The following is a 17,527-nucleotide window of genomic DNA, read 5'->3' as shown; positions in this document are numbered from 1 at the left end:
CGAGCAGCTAGAGCTGATTTCAAACTGTTGCTTCTTCCTTGAAAACCACTGTTTTGTGTAAGGGCAGAAAACAGTGGAGCACTCTCATCCATAACTGTCATTTCATTTTGAATAACAGCTGGGGAGGAAGCAGCTGTGAGACTCACATAGTGGCAGGCAGTGGGATGCTTTTTCTGCTTTATCTTTAATTGCTTTTCCCAGCTATAAGTTTTAAAAATACACAGGTAGCCTAAAACACCTTATTTTCTTAGGCCACTGGTCCTTCTTCCTCTGGTTTATAGCTCAGCTTTCAATCTGTCTCATTTTAGGCCTCCATCAGAGCTAAGGCTTTGCAGCAGCCTCTTGAAAAACTTACTGTGCTCCTAAGAGAGGTTGACAAAGAACATCTGATGCCTCTCACCAAGGTCTGAAACAAACTGTCCTCTTTATTCCTTATAGAAAATCTGCTTGCATTTGTGAAGTGGGATGAGTATTAAAATAGAGTGTCTACTTTTTCTTTTGATTATTTCTGTGTTAGTGGCAGGACATCATACATGATCAAAGGCAAGTACAGTGGTTATATAGAATTCTATATGTTAGGTGAGGAAGTAGGTCTGAAGGAGGAATAGTGCTTGTTTCCTCTAATGGCATTTAAATCCATTATCAATGGTTTATGGGCAGGTTTGGCCTGGTTCCGTGAATAATGGTGCAGGGAGATCCACGGACCCATGCCCTGGGAAAAGGGAAAGGGTAGAGAGATGGGCCTAAAAATAAAACAGCGGCAACGATCTGAGGAGAAACAAACTGATTTATTAAATAAGGTATCAGAATGCAAAGTAACACAATATAATACAATATAATTGAAATTGAAGCTAATAAATCAAATAAAATGAGAGAGAGTGTCCGAAAACCAAAAGGCCCTACTCTAATGCTGGCGGCAAGATGGCAAGGGAGAGAGAGACGCTGCCAGGATGAGCAGAAGGGGAGCAGAGAGCAAAAAAAGGGGAACGTCTCGTGATACGCGAACAGTTTTTATCTTTCCCTCTGAACAGAAAATGGTAACAGAACAACGAGAAGTCCTCTGGGAAGTGTAGTTCTTCTCTTCTGAGAACCAGGTACCTGGAGCTATTCACAATCCATAGAACTGGAGCATTAACTCTTTAACTCCCAGTGTACTACATGATGTTATGATGTGGAATACCGATAACCAAAATCATAAAACCATGACATCCAGAAAATCCTGGATTTCTGCCCCAGAAGTGTTTATGCAGGTGGTTTTATGGTGCAAAATAACTGCATTCCAGTGGTTTCTCATTTTCTAGTGGAACGATCAAACACAGTGTAATTCCAGGTTGCTATGCACCCATTGTTACTTGTCTTTAGGATTTTCAGTTGTTGTGAGCAAGGATTCATGGATAAATAGTTTAATAAATACAGTAAGGCTGACTATCAGAGTAAACAAGTGAGACAAAACTTAGAAATGTACGAACATTTTTGTTCATACATCAGAACCTGGCACATATTTGCCACTAGATGAACAACAAAATGTATGAGGGAGGACAGGAGAAGCTTCATTTCCTCTTGTCCTTCACTACAAAGTTGAGCTAGAAGGGAAGACTGTAGCATTCAAGTGGGAGCTAACTTAGAATTTCTTCCTTTGTCATCGGTGAAAATTTTGATGTCTGAGATCTATGACTGCTAGTACTTGGACTGAAGTCTGTCAAGCATTATTAACTGTTGTATGTATTGCTTACAAAGCCTTTGTCTCTTCTACTAGCTGATTGCAGAGCCGTGTATGCACATCTTAAATCTAGAATACTAACAGAAATCTGACTTGCAGCAAGTAGTTCTGTGATAACGTGATTCTTTTTAAGTGGACACAAAAGGGCAACATTTGAAGCAACATTTTAGAGCTTTCACTTTAACTTCTCTTGTAACCCATCCATCTCTTCTTCTAACCTTTATATTCTTATTAAATATAATTCAGGGAAAATTTGATGATTATTGACTGAATAGTTCTTTCAGTCTTACATACTTGGCCCTTGGAGTGTTCTTTTTCTCTGTCTTTCTTCTTTTCATCTTAATTGAGTGGGGTAGTGGATATATTTTACCTTCAAAGTGATTCTTATGGAATAAAAAACCTGCTATGAAATAGAGGAGAAAAAGAAGATCTGCATAATTTTAATTTCTGTCTTTAAAGAAATCATTCTGCTGGAAAGAATATTCATTTACTTCTCTGAAGTATTTTCCTTTAAATTCCCTGTCCAGTGTTACTGAAGGACTGTGTGCACAGACTCTACCGATGTGTTAATCTTTTTTTTTTAATGCTGCTGTAACCTTCTGTTTAAAACTCTTTTATTCAGAACACTGATAGCTAATTGTACTTTATCAAGACCTAAGAACTATAATCCTTTAATTTTAGAGATGTTATTTTATGGAAGAGATTTGAGTAAAGAACTTAACTAATATTTTGGCTTGATTCTCAGTGACACTTTAAGGGTCTTTCTTCAGTGCTGGCAGTGTGAAGAATCTTTTAGCATGGGAATAAATTATAATAAGGTAAATTATAACATTCGGGAGAAAGGGCAACTTGCAGTATGGAACTGTTTTAGTGGTTTCTTCCTTTCATCCAAAGTGAAGTAGTTCTTGGTATTCTGAAGGGCTCATTACCAAATCTTAGAGAAATACTGGACTGAAAAATGAACTTGAGATCTATCCTTTTTTCCCCATGCCTCAGAGTAAAGAGAAACCTACCTGATCAATTTCTGACACGTGTGTAGGTAGCTGGTTGTTGAAAATCTTTAACTGAGACTCTTTCCACCCCTGTCCAACTTCCTCTGGTTTCGTCTAAAATGGGCCCAGCTCATTTGGCCTTTCTTTATAGGTCACCTTTTCCTATTACTCTTCTTAGCCTCTCTTCAATTCATCTGTACCTGTCTCGAAGTGCTGTGGCTGAAGCTGGACAAAAGGCTCTGCAGGAAAGTTTTCCTCTGCTGAAAGACCCTCTGTTTCTTGTTTCCATGCTGCAATATGCTGGCAAGAAAAATGGTAGATCAGTTTCTGCACCCACCATCAGTGTCTTGTCTTGGGTCTGTGCTTTGAGTGGTTGACCTTTTCCCATCAAGTGAAGAGAGCTCTCACCTCTGCTCCACAGCATTGCATAGGTTACATTAGCAGTGTGTTTTTCAGCCTGTGTAGGGAATTAAATAAAATTATATATTTTGCATCTTCAGTTGTTGCTGTTTTTTTCTGGTGGTTTTTGGTAGGGTTTTTTTTTGTGTGAGCGTTTTTGTTTTTGTGATTGCTTGTTGGTTTTTTGTTGTTGTTGCTATTTTTTTTATGGTGGTGCTTTTTTTTGGTGTTTGTTTTGCCTGGCATTTTATGAAAAAAATAGATCAACAAATCTGAGTCCCAGTGGTCTCATAGAGAGGAGTAAAGAGAAAATCTGCATTTTTGTAATTACTGTTGAGGAGTAATCTTGACTTTTTTTTTTTTTTTTTTCTAATTCAGTGATGTGTGAAGAACAAATTGCCTTCTACAGTAGGAGTGGCAGGAAGAGTATGTAAAAGGAAAACTTTTCCTTAAAGAGGTCTGTTCTTTGGAGCTGTCTATGTCAGGGGCAAGGGAATGGCAGAAGCGAAGGGGCTGACTCCTGTAGTCTGGTGATTTGTTAATTTGCTTATTTTTCTTCTCTCTCTCTAATAACCTTTCTAACCCAGAGAGGTTACTTTCTCAGACTACCATTTATTCCTTGATAGTGCCAGTTTCCAGTTAGTAATAAGGATTACTGCCAAACTATTCTTGATTGCTGAACAATTGCAGCTACGCAAAATTAAAGGTGTGTTACTGATCATCAGGGTTTTTTTTTGTTTTTTTTTTGCACTACCTTATTCTGTCTGCCTCTTCTGCCCTGCCATGTATTTTTTTGAATCACTATGAAGCACTGTTATGAACATCCAGAGGTGGGTAGTTGCATATCTGTATCACGCTACAGCAACTTCTTTCTCAACACTTCCTGATTAAATCGTAAGGCATTGATTAGCCTCCGTGTCGCTGGCTTGGGGGTATGTGGAGTTGAAAATGCATTGAAAACTATAAGCATATTGGCAGCTGTAACAACAATCAGTAGTACTTGTGTCTCAGATGCCATTTTCCAGAGAGATGCCAAATCATAGAATCACAGAGTTGCTCAGGTTGGAAAAGACCCTCAAGATCATCAAGTCCAACCTCAACCTAACCATACTACCCTAACTCTAACAACTCACCACTAAATCATATCCCTGAGCACCACATACAAATGATTTTTAAACATGTTCATGGATGGTGACTCAACCACCTCCCTGGGGAGCCTGTTCCAGTGCTTAACAACCCTTTCTGTAAAGAAGTTTTTCCTGATATCTAACCTAAACCTCCCATGGCACAACTTGAGGCCATTTCTCCATGTCCTGTCACCTGTCACCACTGAGAAAAGACCAACCCTGCTCCCACTGCAATCACCTTTCAGGTATTTGAAAAGAGCAATAAGGTCTCCCCTCAGTCTCCTCTTCCCCAGACTAAACAGCCCCAGTTCCTTTAGTCTCTCTTCGTAGGGCATATTCTCCAAGCCCTTCACAAGCCTTGTTGCCCTGTGTCAATAAATGTCATATCTGTACTGAGGTGCCCAAAACTGAACACAGTACTCGAGGTAGGGCCTCACCAGTGCCGAGCACAGGGGCAGGATTACTTCCCCAGTCCTGCCCACCACAACATTCCTGATACAAGCCAGGATGCCATTGGCCTTCTTGGCCACCTGGGCACACTGCTGGCTCGTATTCAGCCGACTGTCTATCAGCACACCAAGGTCCCTTTCTGTCAGGCAGCTTTCCAGCCACTCCTTCCCAAGCCTGTAGGGTTGCCTGGGGTTGTTGTGACCAAAGTGCAGGACCCGACACTTGGCCCTACTGAAACTCACACAGTTTACCTTGGCCCATCAATGCAGTCTATCCAGGCCCCTCTGTAGTGCCTTTCTACCCTCTGGCAGATCAACACTCCCTCCCAATCCATTGTGTATTCAGGTTTTGCAATATTAAGTGCTTCGGATGAAAGTGGTGAGCATTGGGTTCTGTAAGAGGAGGGATGGTCCTATCACAAAAATACTGGCTTTCTGGGATTCTGTTTAGTGTTGTAGTGTATCGGACTCACTGTGTGACATGTGGTGGGTTGCCAGCAATCACGAAGAGTATCACTTGTGCTCACAGACTGAGGTCCCATGCACACATAAAAGGAAGGCTGCTGCCAAGAAAAATGAGGAGACCCAGATGGAGGTCCCACAACAACATGCTAGAGCTCAGGTTTTCGGCTGCAGTGAGTGCTTGAGCCTGGCCCTTGCAGTGCAGGGCGATGGAGACAGCATGTGTCAGATGTGACCAGCTAAATGATTTGCTTAGCCTGGTGGCTGACCTGAAGGAGGAAGTGGAGAGGCTGAGGAGTATCAGGGAGTGTGAGCAGGAGACTGATCAGTGGTGCCAGTCCCTACCGTCCCTGAGATGTAGGCAGCCAGCTGCGGCCCTGCATGAAGCATGTCGCCCCCTACCACCTTCTAAACAGGTAAGAGGGGGGAACCAGCAGGCAGGCAGTGTTCCTGCTGCAGTGATCCCCCCTGTCCTCTCCCCCACCTAACAACGATGATGAACTGGGGGGCAGGGGGCAGTGGCAAAAGGTCCCTGCTCGGCAGTGCAGACGTCCCCGCGCGGTGATTCCCCTCCCTCCCTCGCTGCCCCTGCAGAACAGGTACAGTGCTCTGCAGGGACAGCTGGACAGCGGTGGAGATGTTGGTTCTTCCCACTTGGAGGTGTCTTCAAAGCCTTGCAGGACTACCCCCAGCATTACAACCTCCTCAGCAAAGAACGAAAGACAGGTCATTGTTGTTGGTGACTCAGTGCTGAAGGGAGCAGAAGGCCCAATATGTAGACCTGACCCTCTACACAGGGAGGTCTGCTGCCTCCCGGGAGCCCGAGTTAAAGATATAAGGAAGAAACTTCCTTCCCTAGTATGACCCTCGGATTATTATCCTCTGTTGTTGTTTCAGGTAGGCAGTGATGAAATAGGAAGAACCTCCCTTAGAACTATGAAAAAGGACTTCAGAGCCTTAGGGCGTCTGGTCAAGGGTTTGGGAGCACAAGTTATGTTCTCCTCTATCCCTCCAATTATAGGGAATAATGAGGGACTAAACATGGTGGGTCAACAGATTAATATCTGGCTCCAAGCCTGGTGTGCCCGACAGGGATTTGGGTTTTTTGACCTCGGCTCAATGTACACGAGACTGGGCCCTCTGGCAAACGATAGGAATAGCTTATCCCATTGGTGGAAAGGGGTTCTACGATGGGAATTGGGAAGGTTCATTGATAGGGCTTTAAACTAGGTATGAAGGGGGGCGGGGATGAAACCAGGGTCACTAGTAAGGACCCTGTATGTAATGAGCCAGTGCTTGTGGGAGGGGCTTGTGCTAGTAAGATCCCACAGTCTTGTGGGGTGAAGGAGGAGGATGACACACCTTTTTGTAGGAAGAACACTAGGGTTGGTGTGAGGTTGGTGGCTATGGAAACACGTGAGCGTGGTCAAGAGGGTATTAGGGCTTCTCCCACTCATAAGGTGGCCCAGCTCAGGTGCATCTACACCAGTGCACACGGCATGGGTAACAAACAGGAGGAGCTAGAGGCCACTGTGCGGTTGGAAAACTATGATATAGTTGCCATCACGGAAACATGGTGGAATGACACACACAGCTGGAATACTGTGATTGATGGCTACCGACTTTTTGAAAGAGATAGGCAAGACAGAAAAGGTGGTGGTGTAGCCCTCTATGTTAAGAAAGAATATGAATGTATGGAAATTAATGATGGTGATGATAGGGTTGACAGCTTATGGATTAGGATAAAAGCGAAGGCCAATAAGACTGACATAATCATGGGAGTCTGCTACAGGCCACCCAGCGAGGAAGAAGTGGTGGATAAGATACTTTATGGACAGTTGGGTGAGCTCTCGAGGTTTCTACCCCTTGTTCTCATGGGGGACTTCAATTTCCCAGACATCTGCTGGAATTATAATACAGCAGAAAGGGAACAGTCCCGGAGGTTCCTAGATTGTGTCGGAGACAACTTCCTGACACAGCTGGTGAAGGAGCCAACAAGGGGAACCAAAATCCTGGACCTGCTTCTTGTTAGCAGGGAAGGCCTTGTGGGGGATGTAAAGGTTGGAGGCCGTCTGGGGCAAAGTGATCGTGAAATAGACTTCTCAATCTTTGTTGAACCTCAGCGGAGAGTCAGCAAAACTGCAACCTTGGACTTCCAAAGGGCAGACTTTGGCTTCTTTCAGAGCATGGTTGAGAGAGTCCCTTGGGAGGTAGTTCTGAAGGGTATGGGAGCCCAGGACAGCTGGGAATACTTTAAGGAAGTTATTTTAATGATGCAGGAGCCGAGCCGTCAGGCTAGAAGACCAGTCTGGCTGAAACAGAGACATTTGGGTGGAACTCAGGAACAAAAGGAAAGTTTATGGTCTTTGGAAGAGGGGGCAAACAGCTTATGAGGATTACAAGTGCCTAGTGAAGCTGTTCAGGGAGAAAATTAGAAAGGCCAAAGCCCAGCTAGAACTGAACTTGGCCACTAAGGTGAAGAACAGCAATAAATATTTCAGTAAATACATCAACAGTAAAAGGAGGTCTATCCCTTGTTGGATGCTGAAGGCAACACAGTGACCAAGGATCAGGATAAGGCTGAGATACTTAATGCTTTCTTCGCCTCAGTCTTTAATAGTAAGACTTGTTGTGCCCTGGGCACACAGCCCCTTGAGCTGGCAGATGGGGATGGGGAACAGAATAGGCCGTGCACAATCCACGATGAGATGGTTTTGGACCTGCTCTGAAAGCTGGACACTCACAAGTCCATGAGGCCAGAAGGATTGCACCCTAGAGTGCTGAGGGAGTTGGCGGATGTGGTTGCCAGGCCTCTCTCCATCATCTTTCGACAGTCCTGGCTAACAGGGAATGTCGCGGTTGACTGGAGACTAGCAAATGTGATGCCCTTCTTCAAGAAGGGCCAGAAAAATGATGCTGGTAGCTACAGACCTATCAGTCTCCCCTCGGTGCCAGGGAAGGTTATGGAACAGATAATCTCAGGAGACATCATGGATCAGATAAAGGTCAACCAGGGGATCAGGCCCAGTCAGCATGGGTTTATGAATGGTAGATCCTGTTTGACAAACCTGATTTCATTCTATGACAAGGTGACCTGCTTAGTGGATGAAGGCAAGGAGGTTGATGTGGTCTACCTGGACTTCAGTAAGGCCTCTGACACTGTCCCCCACAACATCCTCATGGAGAAGCTGGCTGCCCATGGTTTGGATGGGCATACACTCTGCTGGGTGAAACAGTGGCTGGATGGCCGGGCCCAGAGAGTTGTGGTCAGTGGAGTTAAATCCAGTTGGCAGCCAGTCACAAGCAGTGTCCCCCAGGGCTCAGTGCTGGGGCCTCTTCTATTCAACATCTTTATCAATGATCTTGATGAGGGGATTGAGTGCACCCTCAGTAAGTTTGCAGACAGCACCAAGTTGGGAGGGAGTGTTGATCTGCTGGAGGGTAGAAAGGCACTACAGAGGGACCTGGATAGACTGCATTGATGGGCCAAGGTAAACTGTGTGAGTTTCAGTAGGGCCAAAGTATAAGAGTAGCAGTGAAGCTGAAAAATGATTGTATATTTTGATGTAGCATTTAGTATGTAGAAAACATACATGCAGTGAACTTTGGTGATACCTGAAAATGCAGTTGCTGCTGTATGATTCATCTCTGAACCAGACATGCAGTGAGGCAGCTCCAGGAAGCTTTACATATGCCTTTGAACACCAAGAACAAACTTTGTAAGTATTTCCAGTTAATATAGCTGCTAAACTTGAAGCACAGTCCTCAAAAAGTTTTTTTAGCAGCAGCTTTCATTGTTAGATACAGATTTCTGCATAAAATTTGTTTTTCAGTGACACCTCCCCCCCACCTTCCTCCAGCTTAAATAAACAATTTAGTGAGAATGAATCAAAGGTATTGGCTGTACAAACTGCTGTTACTTCTTTAATTCAGATTTAGTGCATTCTTTGAGGTACTTCATTTTGTACTGAAAAGCTAGAATGGGAACTAGAAGTCTTATTATACAGCTGTTACAGCTTAAGTTTAGAGAGTTTTGTACCTGTAAGCAGGTTTAGACATACCAGAAACTCTTCTTCAAACTGTGGCTTCTGGTAGTTTAGGAAAAATATAAGAATAAAATATTATGTTTAAAAACAAACAAAAAACCCCTACAGATTCTGCATTGAAGCAAACCATATAACATGGCCAGAAAAATGAAGATAAAATCCATTCACAATTGGTCATTAGTGACTAATTTTCTAGGGATTTATTTTGCCTGAAAAGTTTGAAAAGAGAGCAATAGTCTTAACATCTGAAGAGCAGAACTAAGATGGTGTCTTTTACGTGAGGAAAAGCTGTTGTATATTTGTTTCTCTGAAAGGTGGAGAGATAAATCACAGTCAAATTTGTCTTTGTTTTGATGTCCTCATGTACATGCTTTAGTGATTAGTAAGGGTTAATAATGGCAGTTCACCACCCATCCTCTCTGCTTTTTGTTGGATTGCTCAGCTGGCTACTTCTAGTTTACACTGAATTTGCCTAATCTTAGAAACCCCGGTCTCTATTGTCAAGATCATCCAAAAGGAAAAGTGGAACATCTAGCAATAACTGTAAGCAAAATGAGATCTTTTGTCTTCTTTTCTGAATAAACTTCTACTCATGGAAACATGGGTCCTGAATGAGATCCTGGAGTGAGAAATTTGTATGTACGTCAATGTGTTCTGTATTGGATTAGAAATAGAGTACTTATGGAAGTAAGTAGCCATTGATGTAGCTTAGTGTAGGGTTGAGAGAAATTATTTTCTTGAACTTGTGAAGTTTTTTCTTTGTTAATGTTGATTTATGTTTCTGTAATGTATTAAAAAAAATGATAATATTGGCATTTCTGAAACACTGGGGTCAAAACTGTTTGAAGTGGCTTTCCTGTTGTTGCTGGTGGTTAACAGTTCTTTGAATTCAAGGATTACCATCTGAAGCCAGGCAAGTTGAGAGCTGAGGCAGTGCTTTATTTGTCAGATGGCTTAAGGAAATATTTTACATATACATTTTTGCCTGACCCAAAGGCTGTAACAGTTTTTAAAGATCAAAAAATCAGGATCTTGAATTTATGTTAATAAATACATCATGAGTGTTCATAAAACCCATTGGTATGTATAGTCTACTGCTTTAGAATATACCAGACTTGGAGTCCATTCTTAATTCCTAGTTTACTTTAGAAAATGCCAAGCATTAAAAACAACAACAAAAACCTACTGCTGCTTACCTCTCAGAGTTTGGAAATTTGGAGTTATACACTGTGTTTGTTTCAGGTAGTGGTTATCACAAATTTTCAGTATTGAGGCACATTAGGATCATACATCTTTTGGCTTTTTTTCATCAGTATCTCCAGTACAATTTCGCTCACGTTTACATTTTCAAATACAATTTCAAATACAAAATTTCAATTTTTTTTCCGGTAGTTATGTGCTTTGTAGTTCAAAGTTTCATATTTCCATGTTTATTTTAGAAACTATGAATCACTTCAAGAGATGCACGTAGATTCAGTACTCAATTTAAGTTAAGATTAACTTCCTATAATGGTGGGTATATCTTGAAAGTATTAGGGCAATAGTATCACTATGCTAGTGTAAGTGTAAGTATCACTATGTAAGTGTAGTGGTGATATGTATCAAGCTTATTGGGTGTCTGAATCAAATGATCACAGGAATGATGAGGGGTGCAAATGATTGGTGCTTCTGGAAGGAATTTACTGCTGGGTTTCTTTTGATATTAAACATCAATATAAAGCCAGTCCAGCTGCATGTATACTTTGGAGTTATTAATTAAGTCACTATAGTGTTTAACTTCTATACTGTTACTCATCAGATGCTAAAAAAGAAAAATCTGGAAGTTACATAGCCATAGTTCAGATCCAGTTCAGAATTTTAGGAGGTAGAGAAGTACTGTTTTGCAGATCACAACATGGGCAGACATGCTTTGGAGGAGACACTGGTGCAAGCATCTGTAAAAGCTGTTTTACAATTGTGTTTCCTTGAAGGTGCTTCTAATTGTAGTTACTGCTATGTTCTGAAAACTATAGCAGAAACTGGGCTTGGGCTTTTCCACCTTCTCCTCAACCTGAAGATCAAACAACAGATTATCATCTGGTAAAAAAAAAATAGATCAATAAAGCATTATAAATATTGTCAGAATTTGATTAAGACAAAATTATTTCATGTTAAATTACTGATGCTCTTGCTATTCAAGATGGAAATTGTACACTAAAGTAATATTTTTAAGTAATGGTGGGGGGAGGTTTCAGCGTTGCCCATTGTTGTGACTCCCTGTAGTTAGATCTTGATTAGAAGGAGCACTTAATCTCATCATCCTCTTGCAGAAGCTGTGAAGGAGCTAGCTTTTCATCCTTGATGTACACATGTATTACAGACACATGCATGTCTTGTTTCTTTCATTTCAAGATTTTTTTTTGTTTCAGGAGATGGCTGTAACAGCTTTAGTGTAGGACGGTGCTTTCTTTACAAAAGAAAGAATGAAAAAGCTCAGCTAGGTAGAACCTCTGAATATGAATTCCAAAATGTATTTCTTGAATTCATGAGTAACAGATATAGGTGTACCAGGCTTTGTGCAGGGCAAGAGTGAGAATACTGTCTAATGCTTAAAAAGAGAACTGGGAATAGAACTTTGAGAAAACTAGCAACAAAACAGTATCATCCAGTGAGTTACTAAATGATCTCAGATTCTCAGGCAGTCTTAAAATGAGGACATTAACCCCTTAAGAAGAGCTAAAAAGCTCTCCTTGTTTACATATTCTCATCAGAATTTCTGACATTCTGTGTTACACGGTCAGCTTATATAGAGAAATCAGTAATAAATAAGGTAATTAATAAGGAATAGTAGGATCTACGTGGAGATGGACTTTACCCACAATAGCATTTCAGGTACCTGCACATTTTGACGTGAATCCATAGATGTTCCATGTTTAGATACCCCAAGACATTCAAAGAAGACATTGGGACCGTGTGGTTTTAACCACATCAATGGACCTAAGCGTGAGACTCTGCTTTTTTTGAGTGGTCCTGATTATTAAGGAAGGAAGGACCAGAACAGAAGTCTGAAGAGGTGGAGTGACCAGCAAACACAAGGTAGTCTGAGTTTGACTTAGAAATCTGGCTATCAGTGAGGTGCTCTGCCCACAGAACTGTGCTATTTAACAGTAAGAGTACATAAGCCCAGTTGTAATTGCCAACCAATAAAATAAGGAGTCGTAATTTTTCCAGAACAGTAATTCTGGAAAAAACAGGTGGAGGAAAGTGACTGAGGAAAGAATATGGGGACACTTTCAGTTAATCCCAGGTCTCTCAATCAGGTTTGTGTTGCTGCAGTTTCATCAAATAGCTGCATCTGAGACTCTAATGTACTGTAAGTAGAGCAATGTAATTGCCATCTGGGTGATTTCTGGGTTTATGACATGATAAAAATCATTTACGGCCACACTGATGCTAGAAGTTAGAACTTTGTAGTGATAAAATATCTGTGCATTGAGTCACCACTGGAAAAATCAGCTCAGAAAAGAGTCCTGAGCTGGCCTAGGAGTACTCTGCACTTTGCTGTGTTTTGGTTTATGGTGCCAGGGAATGCTGGCTCTGCGTATAGCACTAGGGTGAAATGTATGCCTGTGTGCCTGTGTTTGGACATCCAAATTTCCATAGAAATAAAGTATTAGGTGGGCAAGGCTTACTTTTATGGAGCAATACTTTTTACCTGTGTTTTGGGGGTAGTGGAGGAGTTTTCCCTTGTTTGAAACAAAGCAAAGCTAGGAAGATCATATAAGCCTGAAGCTATGCTGGATCCTTGGAAGAATAGTGCCGTTTGAAAAATGAGCTTATATTGAACATGACAAGAGTGATCTTAGATTTGAAATAAACTCTTTTAAGACTGAGAAGAAGGCCAAATGAGTCAGTCTCAGAGCACAGAAATACATATGCTATCAGTGCCTTAAAGTAAATGTTAATTAGTGACCTTGAAGTTGATTGATCTGTACTGTTGCCCTTCTGAGATGTACCGAAGGATTACCAGTGTTACAGTGCCTCTAACAGTCTAGAAATTGGAGAAAGAGGGTACAGTCCCTTAGGATGTCTTCACATTACAGAATACTACTTAAAGGGACCAAACACAAATAGCAGCCATAGATAAATTATTTGGATTAGTTTTTGCTCTCTAAAATGCTCTTTCAGTAAACTTATCAGTGATTGTTGGAGCATAAACATATTCTGGCTGTTTATTTCTTGTTTTTTTTTTTCCAATTCTCTTTCTGCATTAGGCTCTGCTCCCTTTTTATAAATATGTGAAAGATCGAAGTTCTTAATATTAACAATTTTTTATTCAAATGGGCACCTTTATTTTGAAAACAGATGATTGTATACTTCAAATCCGCTTAAATTTAGAGTTAGTAAAGCCAGTACTTGCAGAAGGGGGAGTTAATGTATTCTAGGATGTAATGAGAAGTAAGCTTTAAAATATAAACCCATTTATATTTTAACTATTTTCCTAGTTCATATGTTTTTAAATGTAATTGTATTTGAAGCGTGTTTCCTTTTTAAAAATTGACTCTTTTAGCTTTTCATTTTAAAGCATTTACAGTCACAGTTGTTTTCACACAAAGTGCTATCACGAACAAGGAGCTATGCACTCATACTATGATTAAGACTACTTAATACCATTGATAAATGAGAATGAGAGGCTTATACTTCAGTGACTGGATGTAATGTTTTCTACTTTGCCAAGCGCACAACATTGTCCTGGTTAGAAATTGAACTGGATAATCCATTGAGTGAAAAATACAGAAACAGTTAAAAAGCCTTGTGAAGCAGTGAGCACCAATTCATCAGTTTGATTGGGTATGATACGGTGCAGCACCCATCTAGTCTTAGTGGGATCAGACTCATATTGATTGAACTATATGTTGGTGAGTGTTTTCCAAATGTTTCTAGAATTCAGTCAGGAGCCTTTTCCTAATACCCATCTGTTCCCTCAGGTTCTATGAGGGTCATCAAAGGAAGGCTTATGGGGAAGGAACAAAGGCACATAGGTAGACATCCCCCATCGGTTGACGCCTATGTACCTCGAGCAGCATGAAAATGTTCAGAGAAAAGGGAGGTGTTTCCATTTCCCGTGCAGAGACTAAATGGCAAACAATGTCTCACTGTTATTTTTGCAGGCTTGGTTTTTTTAATTAATTAGTTAATTTTGTTTTTATTTATTTTTAGAATCATTTATTGTCCGATCTTGGAAATAAAGTCCTTCATGCTGAACATCAGCCTTCTTCCTGTCACAACCGAAGTCATCTTCTCCACAAGAAAAGCTGTACATTCTTTGACAGGTCCTTCAGGCCCCAGGCAGCTTGGATCCCTCTGTGGGATTCCTCTTGTTGTACCAGTGCAGCATCTTAGAGGATACCAGTCCCTGCTCTTCCTTCTTCCTCAGGGCTTGGTAAAGAAGAGATGACAGGCCTTGGTGAGGGAGGAGGATGAGGGGCAGGAAAGATGGGCTCATAGTAGCCTTGGCTGTCAAAAGAAGAATTCCCAGGCAATTGTCTGATGTGAGCCAGCAGGGTGGTCCTGGAGTTGAGTCTTTCCTGACTAATGGTAAACGAGAAGTTCAGCACTGGCACTGAGGTGGCCGTCTGGGGGGGAAATGGACAGGACCCTGCGCCCCTGCAGTGGTATTGTTGCAGTCTGGGTCTCCTCCCACACCACCTGAGAGGGGTGGTGGTTCTTCCCTGATGGGAGTGGATCCACTTCCATCAGCTTTTCCTCCAGCTCTGGCTCCACCTCTATGGGCTCTTTATCACACTCAAGGGGGTCCACCCCCATCAGTTCAATGATATGGAGCCTCACTATCAGCCACCTTTTCTTTGCAGGAGGGCAATCCGTCCTGCCTCCTTTCAAGTTTCACAGCTAGGCTAACTCCCAGGGAAAGCACTTGCCACTGGCATCACTTGCTCAACATCTGGAGTTCTGGTTGCAGGATCCCCGTATTTATAGGGTCCAGAGTAGATGGCTGTGAGGTGGCTGGTGAAATCAGGAGGCCATAGATAGACGTGTTCTAGCAGTGTCCCAAGGTGACCAAAACACAGCAGTGTGTGGAGTTGGGGCCTGTGGCCTGTGAGTTGCTGAAATATGAAGGAAGAGGAATGGTGTGGGGTCATGGTTTTATGATTTTTGGTTATCGGTATTCCACATCATAACATCATGTAGTGCACTGGGAGTTAAAGAGTTAATGCTTCAGTTCCATGGATCGTGAATAGTTCCAGGTACCTGGTTCTCAAAAGAGAAGAACTACATTTTCCAGAGGACTGCTTGCTGTTCTGTTACTGTTTTCCATTCAGAGGGAAAGATAAAAACTGTTTGCATATCACAAGATGCCCCTTTTTGCTCTCCGTTCTGCTCCCCTTCTGCTCGTCCCAGCAGCATCTCTCTCCCTAGCTGTCTCGCCGCCAGCATTAGAGTAAGGCCTTTTGGTTTTCGGACACTCTCTCATTTTAATTGATTTATTAGCTTCAATTTCAATTATATTGTATTATATTGTGTTATTTTGCATTCTGATATCTTATTTAGTAAATTAGCTTGTTTCTCCTCAGATCGTTGCCGCTGTTTTATTTTTATGCCCATCTCTCTACCCTTTTCCCTTTCCCGGGGCATGGGTCCATGGGTTCCCCTGCCCCATTAGTCACGGAATTGGGCCAAACCAGCCCGTAAACCGTTGACATGTGGTTGCTGATGGTCCCTTTCCTAGGGGCAGCTGTCTTGCACAGTTGGGAATAGAGACCTGCAGGGGCTCCAGCCCCCTCTTCATCCACTGGTGAGGCCCCACCTCGAGTACTGTGTTTAGTTTTGGGTGCCTCAGTACAGAGACGACATTAAGGGGCTGGAGCAGGTCCAAAGAAGGGCAACAAGGCTTGTGAAGGGCTTGGAGAATATGCCCTACGAGGAGCGAATAAAGGAACTGGGGCTGTTTAGTCTGGGGAAGAGGAGGCTGAGGGGAGACCTTATTGCTCTCTTCAAATACCTGAAAGGTGTTTGCAGTGAGAGCGGGCTTGGTCTCTTCTCAGTGGTGACAGGTGACAGGACAAGGGGAAATGGCCTCAAGTTGTGCCAGGAGAGGTTTAGGTTAGATATCTGGAAAAACTTCTTTACAGAAAGGGTTGTTAGGCACTGGAATAGGCTCCCCAGGGAGGTGGTTGAGTCACCATCCATGAATGTGTTTAAAAATCGTTTGTATGTGGTGCTCAGGGGCATGATTTAGCAGTGGGCTGTTTGAGTAGTATGGTTAGGTTGAGGTTGGACTTGATGATCTTGAGGGTCTTTTCCAACCTGAGCAATTCTATGACTGATTCTATGATTGATTCTATATTTGTGTTGTACAATTTAAACATGATGTAATGATATGGAATAAGGGGTGGATACTGTCCTGGTTTTATCAGTATTCCATATCATGACATATCATGCAGCAGGCTATCTGGAGCTTGTGCACAGTGTATGTCCTGGGCGCTGTGCTTTCATCAGACTGAGCTATTTTCATGTGAGTTCCAGCTCTGGGAGATGTGATTTCCAATTACAGGGGATGAGGAAGAGCTCTTGTCCTTCTGGGAGGCCAGTCATGAGGGCCTGCTGATAAGGACACAGGCCCTCCCTCTCTCCTCCCCTTCTTTTTTGGTTCGCTTGATATATTATTCTTAATTATTCTGTATTATTTCACATTCCTTTTAATAAATTAATTCTCCTATCTCAATTGTTTTTTTCCCTCTTCCTTCCCTCCCTTCTTTTTTTAAGAAAAATTTGTTCAGAAATGTTCAGGGGTGTGTGAAATATGGGGAGAGTGAGCAAGAAAAGGTCTTTGTCCTCCTTGTCCACAAACAGTAATATTCTAGGAATTTCTGTTGCTATGAGAATTGAGAATTCTGGGAAGACTTTTCAGAGCATACTCAGAACTACTACTACTAGTACTCAGGGAGTAGTGTGTCTTCTATATGCAGGGTAACTAATGCTTCCAGTGCTCTCCATGAAGAGTTAATTCCAATATAACTTTGGAGTTCTGTCATAGTGAAGACAACTAGCAATTTCTTACTTGAAGCTGTCAATAGGATTGAAATCTGGGAACATACAGAAATAATTGCCTTTCTGTCTATCTAATTCGAAGAACACAAACTAGCTAGAGGTACAGTCATGGTTTTGTGATTTTCGGTTATTGGTATTCCACATCATAACATCATGTAGTGGAAGCACCTGGTTCTCAGAAGAGAAGGACTACTACAGTCCCCACGGTACTTTGCTCCTCTGTTACCATTTTCCAGCCGGAGGGAAAAGATAAAAGCTTGCGGTATAAAAACTTGCAGATCAC

The 17,527-nt window shown here is 42.0% G+C and overlaps 1 protein-coding gene across 5 annotated transcripts in view; it reads left to right on the top strand.

Annotated features, from left to right (window-relative positions):
• Positions 1-17,527, top strand: part of TPK1 (thiamin pyrophosphokinase 1) — a 314,743-nt gene that overhangs the window by 112,681 nt on the left and 184,535 nt on the right. The window lies entirely within an intron of this gene.

The sequence above is a fragment of the Numida meleagris genome, chromosome 2, assembly GCF_002078875.1.
Source record: "Numida meleagris isolate 19003 breed g44 Domestic line chromosome 2, NumMel1.0, whole genome shotgun sequence".
NCBI lineage: Eukaryota > Metazoa > Chordata > Aves > Galliformes > Numididae > Numida > Numida meleagris.
Note: the sequence above shows the minus strand (reverse complement) of the source record. Positions and strands in the feature narration are given on the sequence as shown.